This window comes from Molossus molossus, unplaced genomic scaffold, assembly GCF_014108415.1.
Source record: "Molossus molossus isolate mMolMol1 unplaced genomic scaffold, mMolMol1.p scaffold_m16_p_6, whole genome shotgun sequence".
Classification (NCBI taxonomy): Eukaryota; Metazoa; Chordata; class Mammalia; order Chiroptera; family Molossidae; genus Molossus; species Molossus molossus.
The window spans coordinates 66023994-66044839 of NW_023425399.1; the positions used below are offsets into that span (position 1 = coordinate 66023994).

The 20846-nt window shown below is 39.0% G+C and overlaps 1 protein-coding gene and 1 pseudogene across 4 annotated transcripts in view; one reads left to right on the forward strand and one right to left on the reverse strand.

The window, feature by feature from the left end:
- LOC118618373 overlaps window positions 1–15297 on the forward strand; it is a 32247-nt pseudogene extending 16950 nt beyond the window's left edge.
- The window catches only part of ARHGAP28 (Rho GTPase activating protein 28), a 211291-nt gene that overhangs the window by 145358 nt on the left and 45087 nt on the right, over window positions 1–20846 (reverse strand). The window lies entirely within an intron of this gene.

Here is a 20846-nt window from a genome sequence, read left to right on the forward strand (position 1 = left end):
GATAAGATGTTCCAAACTCATTAGCTTGTATAAATGTTTCTTTACAACCTGCCTTAGCTTACCTTTTCCAACTCATCTCTATCCCCCACTCCAAAGTTTGTTCATAACGATCTAATCATGGATACCTTAAGTAGGCTGCTGATTAGGAGTCAATGGGAACAAGATCTTCTAGTAGTTAAGAAAGGGCTTTTCAGTTCACTAATGGGAACTAAATCAGAGATTTACCTCTTACTTAAGAAATAACCTGTGTCCACTCTGAGACTGATTTCCCATGTCTCAAAAATGAGATAACGTAAGGTTATCACCAGAATGTATTAAGTGAATGTGTTATCTATGATAATCCTCATCATCAGGTATATATAACACTATTATTTAGTATAGAGCAAATTTTCTTTCTTTTTTTTTTTTTTTTTAATTTTTTTTTTTTTTTAATCCTCACCCGAGGACATTTTTCCATTTTTTGTTCAGATAGAGCGGGAGGGAGAGAGAGGAAGAGAGAGAGAGAGAAACATCGATGTGAAGGGACACATCGAGTGGCTGCCACCTGCACGACCAACCAGGGCCGGGGACAAACTGCAACCGAGGTATGTGCCCTTAGCGGGAACTGAACCCGGGTCTCTCTGTACCGCAGGCCGACGCTCCAACCGCTGAGCCAAACCGGCCAGGGCAGTATAGAGCAAATTTTCAAAGAAGAAACACTTTGTGCAAATATGTTATTGTTATTGTTACTTCTAGTCTTTGGTCTCTAGAGATTCTTGAAGTGAATGTGAAAAGAAAATTGAAATACATTTGCAGCAATTAAGAACTGTCCTGTTGAGGTTCTGATAATACCCACTTTTCTATACCACTGACTTGGTAATTCATTAAGTACAGAACTTCCATATGATATGCCTTATTTATTTATTTACTAGGAGTCATATCTCCAAGTAGACCAGAGTATAGAAATTTTACCTTATACTTCATAACATCTCAACACTACATAGCCCAACACAAGATTCTTGGTAGACTATCAATAAATATTAAAGAACAGTGAGTTATCGCCCTGAATATTGCTAATCCACATGGCAAATGCCAAGAATTAAATTCATGAGTTTCTTATGTTGGAGGACCATGATGTTTTTTCCCAAAGGAATAAAGACTGTGCTTCATAAAAGAAAAAAAAAATTTTTACAATTTCTTTTGTTATGCTGTTCAATGCATGAGCTCATGGGCAGGAAAGTTAAAATTAGGCTTTGAGCAATTAAGTGTTTTAATTATAATGCTGATAAATGCAGTTCATAACATGGAAGCCATATTTCGCCAGGTTACCTGCACTATTTGATACCAGTAAATATGCACAGTGCTTATAAAAATGTCACCTAATATTTGACTGCAAGTCTGTGAGTCAACAAGTCTGTGAGTCTGGCCCTTAGTTGGAGACCATCTCACTATGCCTCCTTGGGAAAATATTGTTCCTCTACAGTGTTCTGTCTCCATGAATTTATAAATGTTTCTTTGGATAGCTATGTTTTGAGGATTCAAAAAAAATCATGTTCATAAATTATTCCAATCTTCATTAAAATTCACACTTACTGAGTACCTATAGATAAAGCAAACAATTATTAGCGGTTACTATATGTCAAGCACCATTCTAAGCACTTCACACATACTAATCAGTTCAATCCTCACAGTAGCCCTGTAAGGTAGGTACTTCTACCTCCATTTTACAGATGTGACAACTGTGGTTTGGGGAGAAACATTCACACGTCCATGAAAAAAGAAGAAAGTACTCCCTGTTAAAGCTCAAGAAAGACCTGATATGCAAGATGCTGATTGGTGGAGATGGAACAGACATGACTACTTATTAGTCTAACAGGCTATTTTGAATTATAATCCAAAAATCAAGAAATTTGCCTGGAGAGGACTAATGGACTGAAACGAACAGGATGAAACAAGAGGAATGAGGATGAAGTTCAGAAACATCAGCTGCACATGCCTAGGATGATTGCTTCCTGGCAGGAGTACAGCTCATGTGAAGCAGATGAAAAGATGTTAGCCAAGTGGAAGTCAGTATAAGCCAGTATAAGCCAACAGCATCACATGGATGCCAAGAAAACTAACTGGACTGCAAGTGGCATGGAACTATATCACACAGAAAGGAGAGATGAATATCCTAAATGCAGCAGAACTGGAATTCAGCTACGGGCATCATGTTAAGGAAGGATGTTGACAAGCAGGACTGAATTCAGAGCAGAATGGATAAGAGACAATCAAACAGTTATGCCACATGTGAAAGAAATGTTTAAAGCACTGGAGAAATTTAGAAGGCTCCGAGGAAGCATGGTCACTATCTTCAAATATTTCAAGAACTGTCTTGTAAAGAACAATCTGTATAGACTCACTCATGATACAAAAATAGAACCAATGGGAGGATAATAGAATAAATAAATCAACTAATATTAATGGCCAACTCTGTATTAGCTATGGGGGAGGAGGAATGTTATTGAGGTAAAAGAAGCAATCAGTATCCCATGGGGCCTGCTTGCTAGCCAAAGAGACAAGTTAATGCTTTTAAAAAGAACACTCATCTTGCTGAGTATGGGAGTATATAAATATTAATGGAAAGATACTGATAACCCAGTCTTTACAAATTTGGAGAAGTCAATTTGAGAGAAATGGTGAGATAGTGCTTTATGGAGAAAGGAGCATGGAATTTGAGCTGGACTTTGACAGATGAACCAGTTTACAAATCCAAAGTGGTCAAGTCACCACCCCAAAGCCAAATCTTCAGTAAACAAAACTGCAAACAGATTACTGAAAATGCTTAGTGAATCCACTTAGGGTTTAAGAACATACAATAATTCTCTGCAATACACCACTTCTCAAACAGTTCCTAAGAGGTAGTGATTCCTTTCTCTTCTTTTCTCACAACAGTTAATGCCCGTTCCCCCCCGCCCCCACCCCACCCCACCCCCCCACACACACAAGCACAGCGACAAGATTTGCACATTACTAGGGAAGAGGAATGGGTACCATCTTCAAGAAAGTAGGTCAGAAAAGAAAGTAAAAATGGTCTGAGAACAGAGAACAGGGGAGTTCCATTAGGGAGGAGAAACAGCCTCTCTGAAATGTTCAAAGTCCTGCAGCTACTTCCACCAAAACCTCAGCGAGTTTTTCTATTATCTCCAGACTGAAAAACACAGACAGATAAGTAATTTGTCATTCACTCAGCACAGTGTGGGAGAAAATGCCCAGGCCCCAGAGTCAATCTACCACATTCTTGCCCTGCCACTTATCAGCAGCATTGACTTGGTCAACACACATACCCTCATTGTGCCTCAGTTTCCTTCTCGGGAAACTGTGGATAGCCACTTCTGCATGGAGTTTAATGAAACAGTATTCCTGAAATACCTGCACACATTCTATTATTCCACTCCTGCCATCACCACCAACATTTATAGATTTCTGGTGGTAGATATTTTGGCAGCTCAGATACCTCTGTTCTTTGGAAATTATACTAATTCTTGAAAAAGTTCAAGATGAGTTTATTTAATATCGCTTTCTGATTTCTTCAATTTCATAAATTAGAAAACAGTTTTGAAGGGATTACAACCTCTAATTGGTGAAGAATTTCCATGGATTTACCTTTACCTTTTTGCAAAAAGAGATTATGCTTTAGGGTGTTTTTTTGTTTGTTTTTGTAAGGAAGAAGAGGTAGAGGGACTGTAGGGGTCAGCAAGGGGGATGGAGTGGGGAGAGGGAGGAGAAGGACGAAGATGAGCTGCCACTTCTAGGGATAGATCAAGTGATAAATTCCGTAGTATTTTAACTAAAATATACTAGAAGATTCATACTTCCTAAATAATTTGAAGTTGGCAAAGAATGAAATAACAAACTATTAATGTTTAATATGCTATTATTTAAAAATAATCTTTTGCCTCCACTTTACTTATATGTCTAAAGGGCACCCCTCTTGAGTCTTCCTACAGTTCCTGCAGACGTCCTGCGCCGGCGCCGACAGCCCGTCCACCAGGTCAGGCTCCGCTCTGCTCCTGCCTTCAGTAGGCAGGGCTGGCGGTCGCTATTGCCTCCCTTTCTCCAGCATTCCTTCTGAAGTTTATGGAAGCACTGTTTGGAATGAGCTCTGCAAATCATGGAAAAAGAAGAAAAACAGGGTGAAGTATCTCTGATAACATCTACAATTCCGAAGTTTCAGGTAGTTAAGTATTCAAGTAACTAAAATGGCCTGGCTGGAGTGGCTCAGTGGATTGAGAATCGGCCCATGGACTGAGAGGTCCCAGTTTGATTCCCAGTCAGGGCACATGCCCAGGTTTCAGGCTGGATCTCCAATAGGGGGCGTGCAGCAGGAGGCTGATCAATGTTTTTCTCTCTCTCTTTTCCTCTCTTTCTTAAAAAAAAAAAAAAAAATCAATAAAAACATATTAAAACTAACAATAATAGCTAAAATTATATACATACAGTGAAATGTTGTTCAGTCTTACAAAGGAAGGAAATTCTGACACAGGCTACAAGGATGAACCTTGAGGATATAATGCTGAGTGAAATAAGCCAGTCACTAAGGGACAAATGCTATATGATTCCACTGTATGAGTACTTCGACCAGTCAAAATTATGGAGACAGAAAGTAGAATGGTGGCCAGGAGGAGCTGAGGGAGGGAACGGGGAGTTGTTTAATGGGTATAGAGTTTCAGTTTTGTAAGATGATAAAAATTCTCTAAAAAAAAAAAAAAAAAAAAAATCAATAAAAACAAGTAACTGAAATGTGATTTTTGTGAAGTACTAGGTTGGTTTCTTGGAAAGTCTAAACTAGGTCTATGGCTAAGCAGAAAATATTGTTTACATACCTGGCTCCCATTTTAATATCTATATTTGTAAGAGAAAGAAAAACATTTAAATCTTTATGTTCACTTAATTAAATACATCCAACAAATAGAAAATTACTTCAGTCGTAGCTCACAGAGACAAGACTTGTTTACTGTGCTCATTTACAAACCGTGAGTGTGGTGGCAGCTGAGCTTTGTAAACCTACCATTTATTTATTCATCACTAAGGTCACCTCGCAACAAATGGCCCTCTAATCAGCGCTATGTTGTCCAAACACTCCTCTCAATCGTCTTTTTCCCCCTTAAATAATCCACAGGCTTATCTATCACGAAGAAACAATTCTGTTTTCTCAATCCTTCCTTCCTTCTGTTTATATAAGCACCCGGGGTGGCTGTTCTTGGGGCAATCCTCTCCCTGTGAACGGTCTTATCGCCAGGCCACACCGCAGGTTCAGAGGCTGCCAGGCCCTGCCGTCTCCCAGGACTGCTTCCCCGCACGTTTACTATAATAATACCACACATCTTGACTGAACTTCTTTCACCTTCTGCTTTTGGAAAATTTCCAGGTAGCGTCTACTTACGTCAGCAAGACATTCAAAACACCATCTCCAGAATTTTAAACAGGCTTTGAAACACACTGTGCACTCAGCTGAGCTGGGGTCAGTAGGGGGCCTTCCAGTAAATCTGTTCTTCACTCTGTCATTCCACTGATTGCAAAGGGGCGCTGATCCTTCTAGATCACCTCATAAGCCATTTTGTTATTTTTTCCTAAAAATTTTGCCAGAACTTTGGCTAACAGACCCTTGAATTATTATGCCTGTTGTCTTCAGAATTCCTTATCTGTAAAGATTCTGCTTCAGGTAAGCTAAACCGTGCTCTTTTTTCATCTAATTTTTTCCTTTCACCTTTAGGATCATAAAGTCTTTTGTTTACATTTTCAAATGTAAACACAAGTCTTATCTTGCTATACTTGCCTTTGATTATCATAGTTGCTACTCAATGAATCTCTTGGTTAGAATTTAACAAGACCCTCACAAAATTTGTAAAAGACAGGACATGCAGAACTATAGGGGCCATCAAAATGAAACTGTAGAATGTGAAACTTATAAACAATTTCTAAATGATCATTCCTTATTATTTACAAAATTTAAAGTTAAAGAAACTCTCTTCATTTAGTAATAATCATCAAAGCACATAAATGTTAAATTATTTTCACAAACAATGAGCACATGAAGACACTGCCATTCCTATACACCATGCTGGATATCTATGCCCTGTCATGGACCTTGGTTTTGCTTACCACCTTCTGAAATCTGAGGTAAAGCTTAAAAACAAACAGCCCTGGCCAGTTTGGCTCAGCAGTTAGAGCATCAGTGCTGGGACCAAAGAGTTTCGGGTTCGATTCTGGTCAAGGGCACGTGCCTCGGTTGCCATTCGATCTCTGGCCCTGGTTGGGTCATGTGGGAGGCAACCAACTGATGTGTCTCTCTCACATGGATGCTTTTCTCTCTCTCCCTCCCTCTCTCCCACTCTATCTAAAAATCAATGGAAAAATATCCTGGGGTGAAGGTTAAAACGAACAAACAGAAACTCGTATCCCTCCCCCACATTGTGCAAAAAAAGCAATATTTCATCTAAGAAGATTTTCTTAACACACACAATTTTAAAAGAGACTCTTTGAGGCCAAAGTAGACATTACCTTCAATTATAAAATACACTGGTGAAATAATTTTAAAACAATAAACTATAAACACAATTGTACAATATAAGGTGATGCTACTTAACTAAGAAGAACCCAGAATGCCCTGAAGCAAATGATTCTAATCTAATTTAAAGGAAATGAAATTCAAATAAACAACCGAAACCACCCTTTCTCCTTCCTCCTGAAAGACAACACAAAGGACCTGAGCAACTATCAAAAGAAAAGAAAGACAAACGAGTTATTGACAAAATGGTCGTATGGATAACTATTCTAAAAGTTAAACATGAAAGGTCAGTCTATATTATGGACACTTTTCTGGGAAGAGCAGGCCATTTGTGTCTCTTGAAGTAGACCGTGGCTTGTTATTACACTGGCCAATCATGGCTTCGAGAGTTCAATCTAACACAGGTGCCAATTTCTCGAAGAAGGTACCTGAGGGAGGAGCAGGCAGAGGACAGGAAAAGAACAGAAGAAATGGACAGATGCAGGTCACACAAATCCCCAGGCAGAACACTTGTCTGCAGGGTAAGCACATAAGACAAACTGCCTCCCCACTCACCTGTCTTCTCTAGGACTAGGGCAACAAACACAGCCGCTTCCGGTTGGTGCCCTTTGTCCCACACTGAAAACCAGCGGGAGAGCCTGGTAGTCTGACCAGAGAAACACATTAGTTCTGTTAAAGAGTGGATAACAGAGTCCACTTCAGTAGATGTTTCTAAAATTAGATAATTATATCTAATTAAAGATTGGATTAGATAGTTTAAAAGCTCCAGCTCCAAAACAGGAATTGGAATCAAATGACTTCATAAGCTATTCTTTTTTATGCATCTATTAAGATTTTATTTTTAAAAAATTTTTTTAATTGATTTGAGAGAGAGAGGAAGGGAGGAGAGGGGGGGGGAAGAGAGAGAGAAACATCAATTGGCTGCCTCTTGCATACCTCCTACTGGGGATAGAACCTGCAACCTAGGCATATGCTTTGACCAGGAATCGAACCAGGGACATCTCAGTGCATGGGAGGATGTTCAACCATCTGAGCCACACCAGCCAGGGCTATTAAGATCCTATGTTAACTAATCTACCCAAATTAGCAACAGGATTTATCTACTTTCCTTCTATATCTGACCTTGAGACATTTACATTCACACCATAACAAAAATCTTCTTTAACAGTTTTACTATCACTGAACAATATGTAACTGTAATCTACTAATAAGACAATAAGCCCCACCTACGCATTCACTTAAAAATTGATTTATTTTAAAAGCTGTAGCAACTGTTTGCTCTCTTCTTTTCTCTTAAAAGACAGAACCAAACTGCAGAAAAATGTCTGTAGCCCAAGTTATTGATTTAGGAAGTTCTCTGAACCTTACCTTTTAGCCGATTAAAAATCTTCAGGGAAGATATGCTCAAGGGAGAAACCCAAAATATCTCTGCAACCATGTGTCCCCCGGGCCCGGAGATGGGGAGGCCATCCTCCAGCCCACATGCCCCTCACACCGAGCTCTGCCTCCACTGCCAGGACAGGACAGCACTGTGCCTCTGCCCCGCAGCCAGTGAAATACAGGTCAACAGAGCCCTCGGCCTCAGTGGAGAACCAATTCCCACTGCACGGTAGCTATTTAAGAGGTGGGGCCTACAGGATAAATGTGGCCTCCGAGCCTTCCTGTTTGTGTCCTAGCTCAAATTTTCATCTATTTCCTAAGGAAGACTGCGAAGTATAGTAAGCTTTAAGAAGGCTGAGGTTTGTGAAATCAGTGTGCAAGGGCAATTTTTAGAAATAACTCTTCCCTTTCCTTTTTTTCTCCACAAGCAGATATGAGACTTTGAAAGTACTTTAAAAGTCAAAAGCAAGAACTATCTGTTGTGGTTTGGTAAAGGTTTTCTACTCCTGAAAGAGTTTTAACCTGAAATATAGAAAGGAAAAAAACTGTGGGTGATTAATCCAATATATGTTACATAAAAATGCAAAAAAATATATGCAACTATGGTCAGAGGTAAGAGTTTGATTGGAAAATCTTTGCAATTTACTAGTTTTAATTTAAGAAATTCACCTAATCTCTCTGGGCCTTAGTTTCTTTGTCTGAACAAATGGGACTAATATGTAATTCACATGCTCGTTGTAAAACCTGCAGTAATGACTGTAAAAGACCCTATACTTTGCCTTACATAAGTCAGTCTGTGCTGTATTATGTTGAACTAATTTCCCAGCTGCTTTTACATAACATCAAGCATTAATAGCTAGATTAAAAGTACAAATACATTTCCTTTGTTCTCTGCAAAATATGTATGCATTTGTTTGCTTGTGTACTGTCTGACTTCCCCACTGGCACCAAGGTTGTAAGGGGGCCAGAGACCTCATTGGTAAAGTTGATTTAACATATTCCCAGTACCAACAACAGTTCTTGGCCATGCAATATGTAATACATTTAAGTAAATAAATGAATAGACAAATGCATACTTTCAGACAAATCAAGCAAAATGCCCTATGCATAGTAAATCTGCAAAAAATATATATATTGAATTAGTGAATGAACCACAACTATTTTATACAGAGAAACGTCACAGGAAAATACAATAATAGATTTTAAAACAAGTTGGAGCGCTTACAAACATTTGAGATAAATATGACTGTATGTTTTGTTAGATCATCCTGTTCAAATATATTATTACTGTACAAACTTCTTACATTGTGAATTTTAAGTATAATATTCAATATGAATTTACTGAAAAAAAAATTTAGCTTAGGTTAGAATGTACTAAAACTGTTCCTCAGGCCTAGTTCTGTTAACAACAGAAACTCTTCTGGTGCCCTTTAAGTCCTAGCTTGGTGGCAGCAGGATTTGATAAGGACTCATTGATTTCTTCAAAAGCATTGCCCAGACAAGAAGGATAAAGATGTGTGGTCCCTGGTGGTTCTTATGATACAACTACTGATGTTTAATATAACATAACATGCCAGGAGACAGGCCAGTCTCAGGGATCAGAAACAACAGATTTCATTCTGAGCTTTCACATTGTTGTCTGAATCAATGTGGGCCGGTTCAGGCCACTAAGAGACTAAATTCAATTCTTTGATAGCCGTCCATTAATGTATTATGCGTACAAAAGATAGGAACTTCAGTGGCTATTTGTCCACTTCACAAAATTACCAAGAGAGGAAGGATCCAGAATCTTTTTTTTAAAAAAAAGAATTGTTCTTTTATGGATTTTAGAGAGAGAGAGAAAGAGAGAGGGAGAGAGAGATAGAAACATCCATGAGAAAGAACATCGACTGGCCGCCTCCTGCATGCCCCCACTGGGGATCTGGCCCACAAGCTGGGCATGTGCCCTGACCAGGAATCGAACTGGAGACCTCTTGGTGCATGGATCGTCACTCAACCAGTGAACCACACTGGCCAGGCGCGGATCCAGAATCATAAAGATCATGTGAAACATAATTCCCTCTTACTTCTAAGGATTCCTCTTGCTTTGCTCGAGAAATAGGAACATGACCATCTTTCTCTGCCTCTCCTCTCTGCCCTCTCTGGGCCTTCCACTTCACAGAACAAGACCTCTCCTGCTACATGCCTTTTGCAAGCATTAAACGTGGAGAAAAGATTTACAGGAGCTCACTCTGAATAAAGTCATTTTAGGTCCAAAATACTAGGAAACACCTCATAATCAAAAAATCTGAAAGTTCTATAGCCTTTGGCCAGTGAAAATGAATCTCTGAAGAACAGAGACAGAATGCACTGCCGTTAGTGTCTTCCTCTCTTGGTCTTTCTAAGCTCAAAGTTTCAGACACTGAAGATGTTTTTAGCCACATCCCTTCTCCTCCTTCTCCTCTCAAGGACTTTTGCTACACCTAGAGGCATTGTTAATTGAGTAATTAAATATTCCAAAAAAGTTTTGAAATAGATTTTTGACAGCTTTCTGCAGCAAGGCTTTCTCACCTCACACGTAGCCTCTGGCCTAACAAACACCAGCCTACGTGGAGTTTGCGAGTTCAATGAGGAGGGTTATCAGATGTGCTTAAATGCCTTCTAGAACATGCACGTTTGACCCTGGGGAAGGGGGATGAATTGTGGAAACTGTCATCCAATAGTCAAGCTGCTTCTTCATCTAATGGAAGCACTCTTGTAAGCACTCACCCAGAAACCTCTGACATCCTCTCCTGGGAATTCGGACAAACCTGCCAGCTATTTCCTGGACTAAAAGCAATTCTCCTCTGGCTACTGACAGACTTAATCAAGATATCACTGCGTCACTTGGTTAGCAAATAAAAATATAACTTAAAGTTACTGATTACAGGGTCTTCTTGTGCTATTTCTATCATTATTTGAGAGCATATATTTGATTTTAATAAACATTTATCTAATACTACAGAACATATAATAATCAATCGTGTAAGAGGAGACTATTTATAGGCAAGACTAAAAGGAGCAAATACAGAATACGTTACTCCACAGTCTGCCATTACTGGTACGTGCACAACAGAACAACAATGAGCTTCTCCTTTTCGCCATCTGTTGTTGTATAGAAAGACAGCTGATTTCCTGTCAGCTGACTCTGGTAATTACGCTTGGTTAGGAATAAAATGAGTAAAACAAAGTCACAATGAAAGATTAATCTTGATAAGGAAGTTCTGTAGTAACAAGTTCACTAAGAGTTTAGGGCTATTTCTTTGTCAAAATGAAAAATAAAAAAGAGACAATATTTCTCTCTTTCAACTTGCTGTAGACAAGGGCTCTTCTAGATGCTTTGAAGACACAAGATGTGTAAGTACAGGGTTCCTATTCTCAATCAATTCATGATCTGGTAAGACAGGTAAAGAGACAGCTATAGTACGAGGGTAGTGCGTGGTAAAGGGGGAAGTACAGCCAAGTGTCAAGATTGCAGGCATGAAGCAAGAAGGACATAGGCTCAAATTCACCCAGCCATGCCCATGCTAAGTGGTCTTGGGCACATGTTTTCACCCCTCCAAACCTTGCTGTCCTCATGGGTAAAATAGAGAACATCCTAGACCTGCCTCATAGGGGTATGGTGAAAATTAAATAGATTTATGAATGCAAATCCTTAACAGAGTGGCTAAGTTGTGGAAGTCCTCGATAAATAGCACTGATGCAGAAGAAAAATATTAAAGGAAATAATTAAATTGCCATGGACATTGAAAGGAGAAAAAAAAAAATGCTATCCATACCTAAAATAAGAGATATAGAATTTTCCAGCCAGGAAATTGCTCTCTTGGAATAGTCTGAATGTACAGGTTATCCTTGACTTATATCCCTGAAGTTAGGAAGATGACTGGGAAAGAAGAGGGGCCCAGCCACCCACAATCTCCCAGTTGCCATACCCCCTTCTTTTCTGGGATGCTCAACCATGGTCTTGTGTCTAATCACATCCTCTGCTAATCCACAGCACAGCAAATGGCCTTGGAGTCTCCTCTCTCTCTCCAGAAAAATTCCTTCTCTCTCAACACCAGAGATGGCCTCAAAGGCTTCCTTAGTATGCAGGAGAAAACACCAAAATATTCACAAAAATGAAAACTTCTGTTTCTGGTCATGATGGATTAAGTAGGACTGAATTAGCCCTCCCACTATAAATAAACTAGAAGACTGTTTTAAAAAAATCCAAAAAACTGTTTATAGATATTAAATTAAAGAAAACACAATGAGGGAAGGGGGACATCTGCAGTGGGTTCTACAGTCATCCTACCTTTACGCCTGGAAGCTACTCCGGACCCACAGTGCAGTGAGAGGAAACCCAAGAACACTGGGTTCTCGGAGGGTTCAGGGGACACAGAACCGAGTTCACTCAGGTTAAAGCAGATGAAATTTGCTAGGAAAGTACCATACAGGAAGGATCTATGCAAAGAGCTCAAGAAATTGTATAGGTGTTTCCTTAAGTTTGCTGCTAAATATTAAGTCACATATGCACAAGGTCAGCTTCACAATTATGGGGAAAAAAAAACAAAAACAAAAACAAATAAAGGTAAATAAGTAAACAATTCCCAGATCTGCCAAAGAGTTAGGAGACACTTGAGTTGTTACCAGCCATAATAGGAAATTTTTGTTGAGTACCTGGGGCGTAAGGTCACAGCATCAGAAAATTCTTTGGTAGTATGATACTTAAAATATCAATTTAGTGGCATGGCTAACTCAGCCCGAGTTAGACCTGCCCTAACAAACCTTTTAAGAGAAAGCAACAAAACTTTACTATAAACAAAACAAATAAAAAAATCACAAGTTCATCACTCAATGAAAAACTTTGACACATGCCAAGAAGCAGGAAAATGAGACACAGAAACAGAAATGACAGAGCTGAAAAATTAGCATAAAAAGACAACTATAAATATGCTAAATATCCTTAAAGATTTCAAAGAAAGATATGAGGAGATAAGTGGAAGATTGAAATGAATAAGACTTTGTAGATTTTTTTATTATTATTATTTGAAATGAGCCCCGGGCGGTATGGCTCAGTGTTTAGAGTGTTTGCTCATAAACAATAGGGTCACAGGTTCATTCTGGGTCAAGGGCACACCTGGGTTGCAAGTTCAATCCCTGCCGTGGTCAGGGCAAGAGCGGGAGGCAACCAATCGATGTATGTCTCTCACATCAATGTTTCTCTCTCTTTCTCTCTCCCCTCCTCTTCCCTCCCTCCTTCCCACTCTCTCTAAAAAAATCAAATGAAGGGTCTGGCTGGTATGGTTCAGTGGCTGAGCATCGACCGATGCACCAAGAGGTGGCTGGTTCAATTCCCGGTCAAGGTACATGCCCAGGTTGTGGACCTGATCCCCGGTGGGGGATATGCAGAAGGCAGCCGATTGATGCACTCTCTCATCAATGTTTCTATCTTTCTCTCCCTCTCACTTCCTCTCTCTCTAAAATCAACAAAGGGGAAAAAAATAAAAATAAATAAATAAATAATGACTAACTTAAAAAAAAAAAATCAATGGAGGAATATCCTTGGTGAGGATTAACCGAAAATAAAAACAAAATAAAATTAACAAAAAGAAAAATATCCTCGGCTGAGGATTAAAAACAACAAAAAATGTGAAATGAAAATACACCAGATGGAATTATCATAACATTAACTGCAAAAGAGGAGATCAGTAGCCCAGCAGGTTTGGTTCAGTGGTTAGAGCGTTAGCCCACAGACCAATGAATTGCAGGTTCGATTCCAGTCAAGGGAACATACCTCGGTTGTGGTTTTTCCTTGGCCCTGGAGGCAACCAGTCGATGTGTCTCTCTCACGTGGATGTTTCTCTCTCTCTCTCCCTCCCTCTCTCTCTCTCTTTTTCTCTCTCTCTCCCTCCCTCTCTATCTAAAATCAATAGAAAACATATATATATCTCTATATCCCCGGGTGAGGGTTAACCAAAAAAAAAGAGACCAGTAAATTCAAGGCAAAACAATACAAAAAATACCTTACCATACCATTATATCTCAATTTAAAAATAAAAAAGTTAGGGAGCAGCATTGGTGCTGGCACTGAAACACCCCTCTCAGGGCCTGGCTGCCCCTGAGCAAAGACGCGCTGCCCCACGCCACCGCTCTTCCTACCGCCCAGGACCCTCCCTCCTCACCATGTCCCAGAGCATATCGCATGGCGGCCCCACTGCAGAAGCGCACGGGCAGCAGGACCTATTCCTTTGGGGAATATAATTACAGCTAAGCCTGGGAAAACACCGATGCAGGTATTACACAAATACAACATGAAGACCAAGAGTATCCCAGATGGTTTGTGAATGTTCAAGATCCAATGTGCAAATAATGCTCACTTTCACCTTCAGGGTAAGTACTGGTGACATACCTGCACAGGCACAGGTACAAGTAAGAGGCTGGTAAGACACAGAGCTGCCGAAGCTACCACAAGCACTTTGAAGGCCAATGCAAGTATTTGCTTTGTAGTTCCTCACCCATTAATGCCTGATCCTTCCGAGCAACCACAGAACCAACTTAATCCTATGCGTTCATTATAGGAATTGGCTATTTATCATGGCTGGAGACTTCCTGAATATACCCTTTCCCAGAAAGGAGGAACTGCTCATAATAGAGAATATACCAGAATTTGCAGGCTCAAGTCATTTATGGAAACTGGAAAGAGGGCACCAAAAAGCAGGCCAAGAGAAATGCTGTTGAGCAGTTCCTTGCAAAATTCAGTAATATTTCTTTAGAGAACCACATTTCTTTCTTTTTTTTTTTATCCTTGCCTGAGGATATTTTGCTATTTATCTCAGATAGAGTGGAAGGAAGAGAGTGGGAGGGAGAGAGAGAGAAACATTGATGTAAGGACAACACATCGACCGGTTGCCTCCTGCACGACCCTGACCAGGGCTGGGGAGGAACCGCAACCAAGGTACGTGCCCCTGAACAAAATCGAACCCGTGACTCTCTGGTCTGTGGGCTGATGCTCTAACTGCTGAGCCAAACCAGCCAGGGTGAGAACCACATTTCTTTAACAAACATAAGAGGGCATTCTTTAGGATGTACTTGGTATTCCTTGAGGAATTCTCCTGGTGAAAAGCTCAACTTACTGAAAAGAAGCTTCCTCAGAGTTCCAAGTACAAATTACAACTAGCTGCTTAGTGAACTCACCAAGGAACAAGGTTTTAATATAACATATTTGGAAACAGGAAGGCTGAGGGCCAGCAGACAGTATCAGGGTCTCCCTGAAGTGTCCACTAATCCCATCACAGTCTACCATGGCTCTGGGATCTCCGGTGGCATTGCACGGAGATGCAGTTCACAACGCTCTGCAGCATTGAGAGATCACAGCAGAAAGAAAGTAAACTTGGAGCAACTTAGAAAACCCACATAAAACCCTTTCACCCCTTCCCAAGTAAAACATTTACTATAATGTTCATAGATTCCATCAATACTCCAGATTTAATTATCTCCTAGTAGTTCTTACTAAGTTATTTTTAATGGCTTCAACTTTGTATTGATATATTGTACTTATATACTTTGTACCACAGGCAGAATGTGGCACTCATTTTACAATGCCATGTACAGAAAAGAAAGAAACTGCATGTTTACTGATGACAGTGATGATGATGATGAAATAAAACTACTGCTAACAACAGTCTTTTTTACTGGTGCTTAACTTCTTCTTTGTGCAAGGCTTTGTAAAGTGAATTTGAAGGAAGACCCTTAGAATTATAGTGTTGAGGAATGCATTAACAGGCTTTTATTAAATGATTGTTAAATGTCAGGGAACATGATTGATCTGCTGTGTATTTGAATCCATGCAATAAAAAGCTGTTATAAAAAATAAAATTAAAAAATAATTAATTAAAAATGGTCCTGGTCAGTGTTGCTCAATGGTTAGAGCATCGGCCTGCACACTGGAGGGTTGAGGGTTAGATTATTGGTCAAGGGCACCCACCTGGGTTGCAGGTTCAATCCCCAGCCCCAGTTGGGGCAGTGCAGGTGGCAACCAATCAATGTGTCTCTCTCACATCGATGTTTTTCTCTCTCCTCTCTCTCTCACCCCCTTCCACTCTCTAAAAGTCAATAGAAAAGATATCCTCTGGTGAGGATTAACAACAATATATATATGTCAATTATATCTCAATAATAAAAAGAGCCCTGGCCGGTTTGGCTCAGCGGTTAGAGCATTGGCCTGTGGTCAAGAAAGACCCAGGTTCAATTCCTGCTAAGGGCACGTACCTCAGTTGCAGTTTGTCCCCAGCCCTGGTTGTGTTGTGTGGGAGGCAGCCACTTGATGTGTCCCTTTCACGTATATGTTTCTCTCTCTCTCTCTCTCTTTTCCTCTCTCTCCCTCCCACTCTATCTGAAAAAAAAAAAAAAGGAAAAATGTCCTCAGGTGAGGACAGAAAGAAAGAAAGAAAAGAAGAGAAGAAAAGAAAATACCCAAACTGAAAAACACAAAGAAAGAAAGGCTGATAAAATGAACAGTCTCAGTGACCTGTAGGACAATATCAAGTAATCTACCATATGTGTATTGAAGTCCTGGGATGGGAACTGAGGGATAAAAATGATATAGAGAAATAATGTCTGAAATGTGTCCAAATTCAATGAAAACTATAAACCAGAGATCCAAGAAACTCAATGAACCCCAACAAAGATAAGACAAAGGAAACCACAGCCAGGCATATCATGATGCAATTGCTGGAAACAGATATAAAGAGAAAACGTAAAAGTAGCAGAGTGGGAACAAACAGACATATTATGTACAAAAGAACAAAGATAAGAATGACTGCAAACTTCTCATTAGCAACAACAGAAGTAAAAATCAGTAGAATGACATCTTTCAAGTACTGACAGAAAAAAAAGGTCAATCTAGAATTCTATATCCAGTGAAAATATCCTTCAAAAAACAAAGACTAAATAAATACAATCTTAGACAAACAAAAGTACAGAGAATTCATGGCCAGCAGATCTGTACTACAAGAAATGTTAGAGTAAGTTTTTCAAGAAGAAAGAAAATAATACCAGATGAAAACTTGGACCTACGCAAAAGAATAAAAGTGTGGGAATCTGTAAATATGTGGACACATTAAAAAGTATTTTCTTATTTTTCTATTACTTTAAAATATAATTGACTGTTTAAAACAAAAACCTTACAATATGTTATTAAAAACCTTACAATAACATATTGTAAGGTTTTTGACACATGTAATAAATAAAATGTATGACAACAACGTCACAAAAGACAGATAGGAGAAAATGAAAGCATAAAATCATAAGGTTCTTACATTATATATGAAGTGATATAATATTACTTAAAGGTGGGATGTGATAAGATAAAGTGGCATATTGTAAACTCTGGAGTGACCACTAAAAATAATCAACAAAGTTATTTTATAAGCCAAGAGTGGAGATAAAATGAAATACTAAAAAAAAAAATTTAAGTAATCCAAAAGAAGGTCAGGAAAGAGGAACAGTAGGGAAGAGAACAGATGAAATAAATAGAAAACATATAGCAAGATAGTAGACTAAACCCAGCCCTATAAGCTGCCTACAAGAAACACACTTGAATTATAAAGACACAGAATAAAAGCAAAAGGATGGACTAAATTTATCATGTAAACAGTAATCATAAGAAAGCTTGCATGGCCATATTAATTCAGACAAAGCAGACTTGTGTGTCAGTTTGGGTCTTGGGGAAGCAGATATCAAGAAATGAATCAGAGGTTCAAGAAATTTATTGGAGGAAACACTTGTGACAGATAAGAGTGAGAGGGAGCAGGATCGGGCAGGAAAAGCTCTTCAGATATGAATGCAGATCTGATACTTGTGAAAGAAGAGGAGAAAGGTTTGGGTTTGAAGAGCCTCACCTTCGGTGCAAGTCCAAGAAAGTCTCAGCCAGGCTAATTAGCAGTCCCCAGCAGATATCTGCCATCAGAAGAACTGGCATTGGGCAAAAACGGCCCAGGTATAGTTTCATGTTGTGCTCAGACATGGGCTAACAGCATCCTGCTGAGAACATAGCCACTGTGCAACTATGTGGCAGATCCCCAAAGTGTGACAGCTGAGGGTATGGGCTATGTATACTCGTTTTTGGAAAAGAGGTCTAAATGGTACAACTTTATTGCTACCACAACTTTATATAAAAGATATGGCCAGCGCCCTGGTTGGTTTGGCTCAGCAGTTAGAGCATTGGCCCGTGGACCAAAGAGTTTGGGGTTCGAATTAGATCAAGGGCATGTACCTCAGTTATAGTTCAGTCCCCGGCCCCGGTCGGGGTTGTGTAGGAGGCAACCAATCGATGTTTCTCTCTCACATTGCTGTCTCTTTCTCTCTCTCTCTCTCCCTCCCACTCTGTCTGAAGATAAATGAAAAAATAAAATCCTCAGGTGAGGATTAAAAAAAGGGGGTGGGGTAGGACTAAGGACAAAGAGTGATATTTTTTAATGATAGAAGGCTAATTTCATAAAGAGAAACTAATAACTCTATATGTGTATGCATGAACCATAAGTCTTCAAAATGTTTGAAGTAAAAACTCTCAGAACTGAAAGGAGAAACAGACAAATGACAGTGATAGTTGATGTAAATACTCCCCTCAGTAATAGATAGAACTAGTAGATAGAAAACCAGGAAGAGCCCTGACTGATTTGGCTCAGCGGTTAGAGCATCGGACCGCTGTCCACAGAGACCCGGGTTCAGTTTCCACTAAGGGCACGTACCTTGGTTGCAGTTTGTCCCCGACCCCAACCCAGGTCCTGTGGGTGGCGACCAGTCAATGTTCTCTCTCACATCGATGTTTCTCTCTCTTTCTTCCCCCCTCTCTCCTTCCCACTCTGTCTGAAGATAAATGCAAAAAGTGTCCTCAGGTGAGGATAAAAAAAAAAAGAAAACCAGGAAGAATATAGAAAACTTAAATAACTGCATCAACAAAATTAACTTAATGCATATTTATGGAATACTCCTACCCAAAAGATCAGAATACACATTCTTATGTTCTTGGGAATATAGCCAAGATAAACCATATGCATTGCCATAAAACACACCTCAATAAATTTTAAAGGATTTAACGCATACAAAGTATGTTCTTTGACCACAACAAAATTTAGTTAGAAATCAGTGGGGGGGGGGGGGGGGGGGGAGATATATAAAAGTCAGATCGAAAAAGAAATCCTAAGGGAAATTAAAAAATATTTTTAACTGAATAATAAGAAAATTACAACATATTAGTCAGTAGTCATTGGATGCTACTAAACAAATCATTAGAGGTAAGTTTATTGCATTACGTGCTTATGTTAAAATAAAAGAGAGTTCTATAATTAATGCCCATCTTAGGCAGCTAGTAAAGAACAAATTAAGACTAAAAATAATTAAGAATAAAAATCAATGAAAGAAAATAGGTAGGTGAAAAATAGAGAAAGTATGTTTTTTAAAACCTGGGCTTTGAAACGATGAATAAAACTGATAAATTTGTAACTATAATCAAAAAAGAGGAGAGGAAACAAAAATTACCAGTTTCAGGAAGCAAAAAGATGACTGTCTCTAAATATCCAATAGATAGAAAATGGATAATAATGGAATATTATAAACAACCAAGAATGCCAAGAAATTCTATGAATACTCATGTGAAATGAAAAAATTCCTTGAAAAATATAAACTACTAAAACTGACAGAACAAACAAACCTGCCAGTATTATTAAAGAAACTGAATTCATAATATAACACTTTGCACAAAGAAAACTCTAGGCCCAGCAGACAGCCTGCCTGCTAGGCCATCAAAAATTTAAGAATGAAAAAATATCAATCCTGCACAGAAAGTGAAAATAGAGGAAAGTTCTCCCAGTTCATTCAAGATGTCAAAATCACCCTAACATGAAAACCACACAAAGAACAAAAACGTACAGACCAACATTGTTCAGAAATCCTCAACGAAACATAAGCAAATAAAATCTAGTGCTAGATGACAACATCTTGTGTCCAACTGCTAAAGTCTATAGCAGCAATTACAATTGAGTCATATTTTTTCTCATGTCACTATAAGTCCTCCCTTGGAGATAAAGCCTTAAAATTTCATTGGTCATTTGCTTTACACTCAATAGTACAGGCCCTCCTGGTGAAGGCCATTGTTATATTAAGGTGATGCAATAAAATGGAGGCACACAGCAACTATCTACAATTTCTAATGTTACCAGTTTTTTCTTTAGCACCTAGATTAAAATATAACATTTAGTGAGTAAAATAACTGCTTGCAGACTTGAATTGATTAGGAATAGAGATTCTATTACAGTGAAATCCTTAATTAACCCTGTTGATAATAAAGAAAAACTGATGAGATAGGATGAAGAATGACCTTACAAGAAGTTATAATTGAATCCCAAGACAGGTTTAGAAACAGAATCTAAGGGTCTTAGCTTGTACCCTGGGCTAACATATAAGTCATAACCAACCGGTGAGAGAGTGGATTGTAGTCTCAGAAGGTGGGGCCTTTAAGCTTCTGAAGATGAGCTGCTGCAATAATGTCAGGTCCAGTTCAGGCCTTGGTTGAGGCCTTCCTTGATTGTAGCAAGAAGAGAAGACATCTTTCTATGAACTCGCACAATACTTTAGGCCTCTCTTAAGAGCTATTCTTATGGTGATCAGAAACAGTTTGAGGACAAAGATGACCACTTTACTATCATATTTGTATATATGGTGAAAATCTTGCTACTATTTTCAATTTTCCCTTAGAAAGTTGTAAACATTGCTATTGAAGTGCATCAAATTCACTTTATGACCAATAATAACCAGTGTTTGCTTTACTTGTTTCCCTTCTCAGCTGATAAAGCAATGGGTGATTATGTAGGAGATTCTATTCGTAGACTCTTCTTCAGGTATATTCTGAAGATCTACCTGAATACCCAATTGGCCAATA